General features: G+C 40.3%; 1 long non-coding RNA gene across 1 annotated transcript in view; it reads left to right on the top strand.

Annotated features, from left to right (window-relative positions):
• Window positions 1–3,756: 3,756 nt before the first annotated feature.
• LOC121039074 (uncharacterized) overlaps window positions 3,757–9,787 on the top strand; it is a 13,514-nt gene continuing 7,483 nt past the window's right edge. Inside the window, exon 1 of the long non-coding RNA XR_005794606.1 lies at window positions 3,757–3,822. This is a non-coding gene — a long non-coding RNA (uncharacterized LOC121039074). The remainder of the gene's footprint in view (window positions 3,823–9,787) is intronic.

Raw genomic sequence — 9,787 nt, 5'->3', positions numbered from 1 at the left:
ATCAGACAGTCAACTAGACTGAGCCACCCAAATGCCCAGATAACTGGTATTTTTACAAAGTGGGACCGGCAGGGCCAAGAGCTCAATGATAAGAGGAGCAAGCACTTCCTAGTCTTACCTCTACCAGTAAAACCAAGGAATTGAACTAAAAGATCCCGTGATTTCTTTTTTCTTTTTTTCTTTTTAAGTTTTATTTTAATTCCAGTTAGTTAACACACAGTGTTATATTAGTTTCAAGTGTATAATATAGTAATTCAGGGGCGCCTGGGTGACTCAGTGATTAAGCGTCCGATTCTTGATTTTGGCTCAGGTCATGATCTCATGGTTGTGAAATCAAGCCCCATGTTGGGCTCCATGCTGAGCATAGAGTCTGCTTGGGATTCTCTCTCCCCCTCTTTCTCTGCCTCTTCCCCTGCTTGCATGCACACACTCTCTTTCAAAATAAATAAACATTAAAAAAATATAGTAATTCAACATCCATACATCATACATCACCCTGTGCTCTCATGAAAAATGCACTCCTTAATCCTCATCACCTACTTAACCCATCCCCCCACCTGCCTCCCCTCTGGTAACCATCAGTTTGTTCTCCATAGTTAAAAGTCTGTTTCTTGCTTTTTGTCTATTTGTTTCCCTTCGCTTGTTTTGTTTCTTAAATTCCACACGAGTGAGATGGTGTGGTCTTTGTCTTTCTCTGACTGATTTATTTCTCTTAGCATTATACTCTCTGGCTCCATCCATGTTACAAATGGCAAGATTTTATTCTTTTTTATGACTGAATAATATTCCATTATATTATACACATCTTCTTTATCCATTCATCAGTTAATAGGCACTTGGACTGTTTCTGTATCTTGGCTATTGCAAATAGTGTTGCGACAAACACAGGGGTGCATGTATCTGTCTGAATTAGCGTTCTTGTATTCTTTGGGTAAATAGCTAGTACCGCAACTACTACATTATAAGGTAGTTTTATTTTTAACTTTTTGAGGAACCTCCATACTGTTTTCCAGAGTGGCTGCACCAACTTGCATTCCCAATAGTGCATGAAGGTTCCCTTTCTCCACATTTTCACCAACACCTGTTGTTTCCTGTGTTCTTGATTTTAGCCATTCTGACAGGTGTGAAGTGATACTGTAGTTTTGATTTGTATTTCCCTGATGATAAGTGATGATGAGCATCTTTTCATGTGTCTATTGCCCATATGGATGTCTTCTTTGGAGAAATGTCTTCTGCGCATTTTTTAATTGGATTATTTGTTCTTTTGGGTGTCAAGTTGTACCAGTTCTTGATATATTTTGGACACTAGCCGTTTATCAGATATGTAATTTCCAAGTATCTTCTCTCATTCCGTAGGCAGCCTTTTCATTCCGTTGATTGTTTCCTTCATTCTGCAGAAGCTTTTTATTTTGGTATAGTCTAACAGTGAAATCTAACATCCATGAGTTGGTACATTTTAAGATATGTTTTCTGATCATGTGTGAGAACATGAGTTTGAATTTCCTCTCTAACACATCCAAGCTTTAGGAACTTCCTTAGCTATAAAATAGGGATAGAAATACCTGTTTTACCAACCTTTCAAAGTTAGTCTGTGGATCAACCAAAATAATGCAGCCTGTATATCACTCTATGAATGAAAGACACTTTTCTTACATTTATGTCCAATTTAATCCTGATCCATCTGAAGGCAGAAGTTTCAGGTCATGGGCAGTAGGCTATGCCTTTCACAAGGCGGTGAAAGTGGAATAATTTAACACATTGTTCTTTGGGAAATGTTTCAGAATTTTCATGGTGGACAGCTGGTGTCATTCAGGGAACTAAGTATAGAGAATTGTCATCACCTACAAATATAATCAAGGGACCTTTAATGTTGGAAGTTGTGTAACAGTTTTCATCTGGATGTTTTTCCCAGCACAGATTTTTAAATGAATGAAGTTTAAAATGAAGGCTTATTAAAATATTTTATTCATATATATAGAAAATATCTCTTCAAAGCCCTTACCCCAGAAAAATGACTGGGCAAGGAAGACTACTTGAGTGGATGATGGATCAGGAGCCTTGACATTGACACCTGCCTGCTGGCTGTGGTTCTCCCAGAAAAGAGGAGGTTGGCATAAATACTATCCAAGCTCTTTGGGAAACCCATCTTTTCTGTTTAAAGTCTTTATTTGGTATCACAGATTCTCTTGCCTATCTCTGTCTTCAGCTTTCACCAGTTTATAAGCACAAGTGCGACTGTATCAATGAAGCATTAATCTCAAATCCTACCAGCTTTGAAACTACACCAGTTCACAAAGACAGTCCAGTCTTTTCCTGGAGGCCCCCTCTCTAAATAGTCCCACTATGCCCAGAAATCAATCCTTAGCACCCAAACTACGGGAATGGGGCAGAAACCCAGAGTTGCCCCTCAAGACCCACCTCCACAACTTCTGCACTTATGTTGCTGGCACAGTAAGGGCACCATTGGTGAACACAGAACAGGATGGGTAAGGTGGGCTCCTGCCTCTGGAAGTGCTCCAGCACTGGACCATCCCTGAGTCAGAGTTCAGTAATGCTGTGGGCAAGTGATAACACACACTAAGAGATGTACGTAGAGTGGAGCTAAATTAAGTCCACTGGGAGCTGTGGAAGGCTACATGGAAGAATTGGGATTTAAATTAAATTTGGAAGGATAGACAGGATTTTGATGGTCAAAAATAAAAATAAAATGCATTTAGGGTAAGGAAACATCTTGGAAAAGGAGGAAAAGGGGCACCTGGGTGCCTCAGTCTGACTTTGGCTCAGGTCATGTTCTCAGAATTCCAGCCCCACGTCGGGCTCTGTGCTGACAGCTTGGAGCCTGGAGCCTGTTTCAGATTCTGTGTCTCCCTCTCTCTCTCTCTGCCGCTCCCCCACTTGCATTTCTCCCTCTCTCTCTCTCTCTCTTTCAAAAATAAAATAAAAAATTTAAAAAAGGGGGGGCAAAAATAGGGAAATAAAGAAAATGTGAGGCAACAGAGGTAGACCAAACTGGTTGAAAGACAAGATGTTTAAAAAAGCAGAATCAGATCTATAAATACAGGATTGATGGCTGCTAGAGGGGAGGGGAATGGGGATGTGCAAAGTGGGTTAAGGAAAGTGGGAGATACAGGCTTCCAGTTGTGGAATAATAAGTCACAGAAATAAAAGGTACAGCATAGTGTTTATGGTCAATGGTATTGTAATAGCATTGTATGGTTACAGATGGTAGCTGTACTTGTGGTGAGCACAGCATAAGGTACAGAGAAGTTGAATCACTTTGTTGTGCACCTGAAACTAATGTAACATTGGGTATGTCAACTATATATGTATGTATATGTGTATATATATATGTGTATGTGTGTGTGTGTGTGTGTGTGTGTGTGTGTGTGTGTGTGTGTATAAGATATTCGGGGGTTTGTAGCACTGATGAAATGGCAAAGGCTGTCAACTGTGAAGTGATGGAGGTGACGGAGAGACCTGAGAGCCAAACAAGAATTTGGGCTTCATTTTATCCACCTGCTTTGCCATGGACAGCATTTGAGCAGGGGAGTGATGGCATAAGATCACTCTGGCTGGGGAATGGACAGGGAGAAGATCCTAAAGCAGTGCTCTCCTACAGAAAGCTAATGTGAACTACAAAGGGGAGCCACATGTAAATTAAATTTCCTTGTAGCCATATGTGTTAGTTTTCAATTGTTACTGTAACAAATTACCATAAACTTTGTGGCCTAAAGCAACACACATTTACTCTCCCACAGGTCTGGAAGCCACAAGTCTAACATCATGGTATTAGCTGGTCTGTTTTCCTTTTGGAGTCTTCCGGTAAGAATCTGTTTCCTTGACAACACTGGCTTTTAGAGACAGCCTACATTCTTTGGTCCAGGGCCCCTGCCTCCTTCCTCCCAGCTAGTAGCATAACATCGTCTGCAGTCAAATCTCCCCGTCTCCCTCTTATAGGGCCCCTATTGATTACACTGGACTTATCTGGATAATCTTCCTATCTCAGGATCCTTAACTTAATCACATTTCCAAAGTTCCTTTTGCCCTGTAAGATCACGTACTCACAGGTTCCGAAGATTCAGATGTTGACACCTTGGGATGCCATTATTCAGCGACATTAAAAAGGCATATGATGAAACATGGAATAATTCAATATTTTCACATAATCCATAAAAAGATTATAATTTCAATATGTGATCTCTATGCAAATTATTAATGAGATATCTTCTATTCTTCTTCTTTTGTTTTTTTTCCGACGGAAGCTTCAAATGGAGCATGCCTTTATACTTAGGGCATGTCTCATTTCAGATCAGGCACACTTCAGGTACTCCTTAGCTACATGTGGCTCATGGCTACAGTATTAGGCAGTGCAATCCAGAGCCAGGGTAATTTGCTAGAAGCTCATTAAAGAAATCTAGGAGGGCTATAAAAATGAAGAGAAGGAAGCAAAAGTGACAAACCTTGAAACCAGCATCAGGTAAATGTTGGGATGTGATAGGAATAGTAGAGAGAACTGGGTGACTGACACAATGGCTATTATGATCACTGGCACGAGCATTTTCCTTATTTTATTTTTATTTTTGTGTGTGTGTGTGAGGGAAGTATGTGAGTCCTGTTTTGGACAAATGAATGAACTGTTCATTAGGAAGATAGGAATGTGGGTTTGGAAGTAAGGAGCGGGGTCAGGATGGAGGCTTAGATTTAGGATTGCTTATGAGAGATGGTTGGATTCATGATGGTGGCTGAGGACAGAGCCTTGGATAGTCCATGTTCAGAAGGCAGGTGGAGGCAGGAAAGACTGAGGGGGGTGGGGGGAACAATGGGGAAAGCAAGACCAGAGAAAAGAGAAATAGTAGCAGCAGATGGGAACACGGCAGTATTTCTGAGGTAATCATGAATAATCTCCTCGTGGGTTTGGAGTCCATCATTCCACATCTGAGGTAATTACTCAGCCTCCTACACAGAGCTGCTTTTTAGTTGTTAGTGGGAGTGGGAGTGGGCAGATGTTTATTTACAAAACTGTTTATCTTTAAAGAATAACATTATGGCTGAACCTTCCAAGTAAGTTTGGCATTTGGCAATTACGTGCCTAATTTGATGAGTATGGCTAGCAGATGGGGCTGGTTCAGGCTCCTTTCTTCCCAATTCCAAAGGAATTTCTCTGTATGGTGATGAAATTAACAGAATTATTGCTAGATCTTCCTTCAGTGTGGCCAAATTTTTAATGATCTATCACTTTACAATTCTCTGGGACAAATGATCCCGTTTCCTTCCTAGATCCTTGCTTCTAAATCTCCCAAAGAATTGTGTGCATAGTAGAGTGAGTTTGGGAGTCAAACTGCCAGGGTTCAAGTTCCACCTCTGCCTCCTACTATTTGGCTTTGAGCTAGTTACTTTTTTGTGCCTCCATTTCTTTTTCTTTTTTTTGGATTATTTTATTTTATTTTATTTTATTTTATTTTTTTGCCCTTAAAATTTTTTTTTATTTATATATGAAATTTATTGTCAAATTGGTTTCCATACTACACCCAGTGCTCATCCCAAAAGGTGCCCTCCTCAATACCCATCACCCACCCTCTCCTCCCTCCCACCCCCCATCAACCCTTCTTACCAGAAAAATGAGATAATCACAATCTCCCTCTTGGGGTTGTTGTGAGGGTTAAATCATTATGTATGTTCATATTTTTATCCACATACTCTGTTTTCCTCTGAATCCTCTTCAAGAGTTTAGAACATTCTATCTCTATTTAACAACATGGAGTGACTTCTCTGGTGATTAGATATTTCATGTGTCCTATTACTTCAAATCGTTCCCTCTCCAGCCCCTTCCAATCCAACCCTCCCATTGCTGGCTCTGTACTACAACACTTGGAGAGATTTGCTTGTATTTCACATATAATACAGTGTTTATTCACAGACAAATCTAAGAGCCAAACAAGGACTTCAGTGAAAAATTCCTGGTAAAACTGACTTAAGCCAGATTACAAAAAATTTAAAATAGAAAAAGGCAGAAAGAAGATCAAACATAGCTAAATCAATATTTATATTGCTAAATTGTGCCACTTTCCCCTCATAAGTTTATTAAGGGCAAGGAATAAAGACAAAAACTTTGCAGAATTTTTCAAGACTCAAACAACATATTGACCATAGACATTTTTTTCTTAGTTTTTTTTTTTTTTTTTTTTTTAGAAAATTTGTTTTTACTCATTTATACTAAGTGTAATTGAGAAGGGTGGCCATCTGAATATGTTTTTTTTTTTTAATGTTTATTTATTTTTGAGACAGAGAGAGACAGAGCATGAATGGGGGAGGGGCAGAGAGAGAGGGAGACACAGAATCGGAAGCAGGCTCCAGACTCTGAGCCATCAGCCCAGAGCCTGACGTGGGGCTTGAACTCACGAACCGTGAGATCGTGACCTGAGCTGAAGTCGGACACTCAACCGACTGAACCACCCAGGCGCCCTGTGAATATCTTTAAGTCTGGGTTTCTGACTTATTTGCACTAAAGAAAAAGTAAATAACATTGTGGGCAGAAGTGGAGAATTGTGTTTTTCTCATTGCCATAACTTATTCTAGTTTAAGAAGATTCAATTGAAAAGGTACATACACAAGCACACATTTTTTTGTTTTATTTTTATGTTTTTAAAAATTTATTTATTTTGAGAGAGAGTGTGCACATGTGAGTGGGGGAGGGGCAGAGAGGGGGAGAGAGAGAATCCTAAGCAGTCTCGCCCTATCAGTGAGGAGCCTGACACAGGGCTCAAACCCACAAACTGTGAGATCATGACCTGAGCCGAAACCAAGAGTTGGAGCCTTCACCGAATGAGCCACCCAGGTGCCCCTTGTTTTGTTTTGTTTTGTTTTTAAAGTTTACTTACTTATTTTGAGAGACAGGGAGAGAGCGAGAACAGGGAGTGAGAAAGAGAGAGAATCCCAAGCAAGCTCTGCCCTGTCAGTGCTGAGACTGATGCTCGGCTTAATCCCACAAACCTTGAGATCATAACCGGGGCTGAAATCCAGAGCCACATGCTCAACCAACTGAGCCACCCAGGTGCCTCCACAAGCACATATTTTGAAGACTGACTCTTCATACTAGAGTTAAAACATTTTTTTTTTTTTTTTTTGGTTCACTCACTACCTAGGAAGTGGATGATAGCTTCCTGAAAAATTCTCCAAGATTAGAACTTCTTTATTCTCCTTCACTGCAGATAACACCTGGAGAATGCCATCTACTTTTCTTTTGAGTCTAGAATATCAGCCTTTTACAATGATCAAGCATTGTTGTGTCCTGAAAATGATCTCAGGGCTGTACAATAACATTCTATTTAGAGCTTCCTAGAGTTTTTTGGTAACTAAGTCCATAATTGAGACCAGTGATTCTTAATCAGGGGTAATTTTGTCCTCTAGGGGACATTCAGCAACATCTGGAGACATTTTTGATTTTCATGATTGGGGAGGGTGTTGCTACTGGCATCTAAATGAGTATAGAGGCCAGAGATGCTGTTAAATATTTCACAATGGACAGGGCAGTCCCCATTTGCTGTGCCAAAATATTATCCAGCCCCAAATGTCAACAATGCTGAAGTTAGAAGCTCTGCTCTAGACATTCTAGATTCTAGAGAAGAGGTAGGTCCTAAATCAGGGTTAGAGGGAAAAAAGCAACAAGAGAAGGGTGTGACAGAGGTCATGTTTATTTTAAAGGTTACCTTTTATGCTTTTGTTATGTTTCTAGCAAGTATAACATTGAATAGTACTATCCTAGGGGACAATGGAGTCTATGGCCATTTCAGGCAGCCATGTAACCTAGCATTTTCCCTTTATGGAAGCTTATAGTTTGGGTTACAGGGATTCTGTGATTAACCAGGTATTGTGGTCAATATCTACGTACAGTCTTTTCTTGGCACACATAGGAGGTGGCAAACTGATTCCTGAGGCTGAACTCATTTTACTTCAAAGAAATCAATCCCAGCTAAAAACACTTGTCAAAAGTTGTTGGTGAGTGGTCCACAGAGAGAGGAATGGTCTGATCTGGCCTTCACCTTACAGAGAGTTTCTTTGTTTAAAAAAATTTTCTTAAAACATTTATTTATTTTTGAGAGACAGAGAGGGATAGAGCACAAGCAGGGAGAGCAGAGAGAGAGAGGGAGACACAGAATCCAAAGCAGGCTCCAGGCTCCAAGCTGCCAGCACAGAGCCCGACACAGGGCTCCAGCTCATGGACCGCGAGATTATGACCTGAGCAAAAGTAGGCCACTCAACCAACTGAGCCACCCAGGCGACCCACAGAGAGTTTCTCTGTAAGAAAATGGAAACATAGCAGAAAGATCATAGACTTTGGAGTCTACTAAACCTTGCCTGAATAGAGTCTAAGCTCTGTTGGTTCAGTTGGATAAATTACTTGGTCTTCTGGAGCCTTGGTATTCTCAGTGGTAAAAAAGGAGCATAATATATAACTTGTAGGGTTCTTGTAAAGATTAAGTAAGAAAATATGGGGCATCTGGGCAGCTCAGTTGGTTAAGCGTCTGACTCTTGATTTTGGCTCAGGTCATGATCTCATGGTCATGAGCTTCACGTTGGGCTCCACACTGGGTGTAGAGCCTGCTTAAGATTCTATCTCTCCCTTTCCCTCTGCCGCCCACCCACCCTTGAGCGCTCTCTCTCCCTCTCTCTCAAAAGAAAGAAAGAAAGAAAGAAAGAAAGAAAGAAAGAAAGAAAGAAAGAAAAGAAAAGAAAATGTATATAAAACATCTAAAATAGTGTAGAGCATGCAATAGAATCTCAATAAATTTCAGTTATTTTAACTTTTTGAACTTTGTAAACTTAGGATCTAAGCTGCAAACTAGATAATAATAAGGAATTTTGTGCTTATGTCCTAAGTAGAGAGCATGAAAAAGGTCAGCTGCAAGAACCCTGTTTTGTCTCTGAACTGGCTGGTGCTGCTCTGTCCCAGATTGGTTGACCACATTAAATACATTCGCTCATCTGGTCTAGATTTTTCTCTATAAAGCCCTAGCTGTGTAAGCTGTGTCCCTGATACGCAGGCCATAAATAACCATGATGAAGCAGGCTGAGAGCCTCTCTTTCTGTCCCTGGTTACCGGATCATTTTTTCCATCCCTTCTGAGCTTTCCTCATGACCTGTGAACATCAGAAAAGTCTCTGTAGGCATCAGAAGAGACACACCAGTCTGGACGACAGTGAGGTAATTAGCCAGAGAACCAAGATTCTAATCATGGTTTTTGCCTCTGAAGTTATATGACCCTAGAGTCTGTGATACTTAACCTTTTGTTTACCTCTGACCTCAGCTTGACCATAATGGTTATTAGGAAATTCACCACCATCCAAAAGGAATGTTTGGAAGGTTAATGACATAATTGTGCCTAATCCTGGTGATGAGGAGAGAGTAAATGTCCACCTTTTGGAAATGCATAATAAATCTTCCAGGTAAATTACTTTTCCTTTATTGAACTAAATATAACCTAAAGGGAAACCATATGAGGAGCTTTCAGTTTTAAACATTTTGTTCTTTAGTGGTCGGAGAGAGTTCCAGAACTTCTAAAGTAGGGCATATATATTCTCAGCACAAGTGGAACTTTTGATATTAAAGGGCTCTGAGTTCCCTGCATGGAAGGGACTCTATACAATTACCCAGTTAAGTTAACACGCAGCATTTTCCTTGCAGTCTCCACTGAACTAGTTACCAGCCTGTCTCCAGGACAGGGGAACTCAGATTTTTTCGGAATTCTATTCTATTCTATTCTATTCTATTCTATTCTATTCTATTCTAT

This window comes from Herpailurus yagouaroundi, unplaced genomic scaffold, assembly GCF_014898765.1.
Source record: "Herpailurus yagouaroundi ecotype Mexico unplaced genomic scaffold, PumYag 166, whole genome shotgun sequence".
In the NCBI taxonomy this organism is placed as follows: Eukaryota; Metazoa; Chordata; class Mammalia; order Carnivora; family Felidae; genus Herpailurus; species Herpailurus yagouaroundi.
The sequence above is the reverse complement of the archived record's forward strand: the minus strand, read 5'-3'. Positions and strand labels throughout refer to the sequence as shown.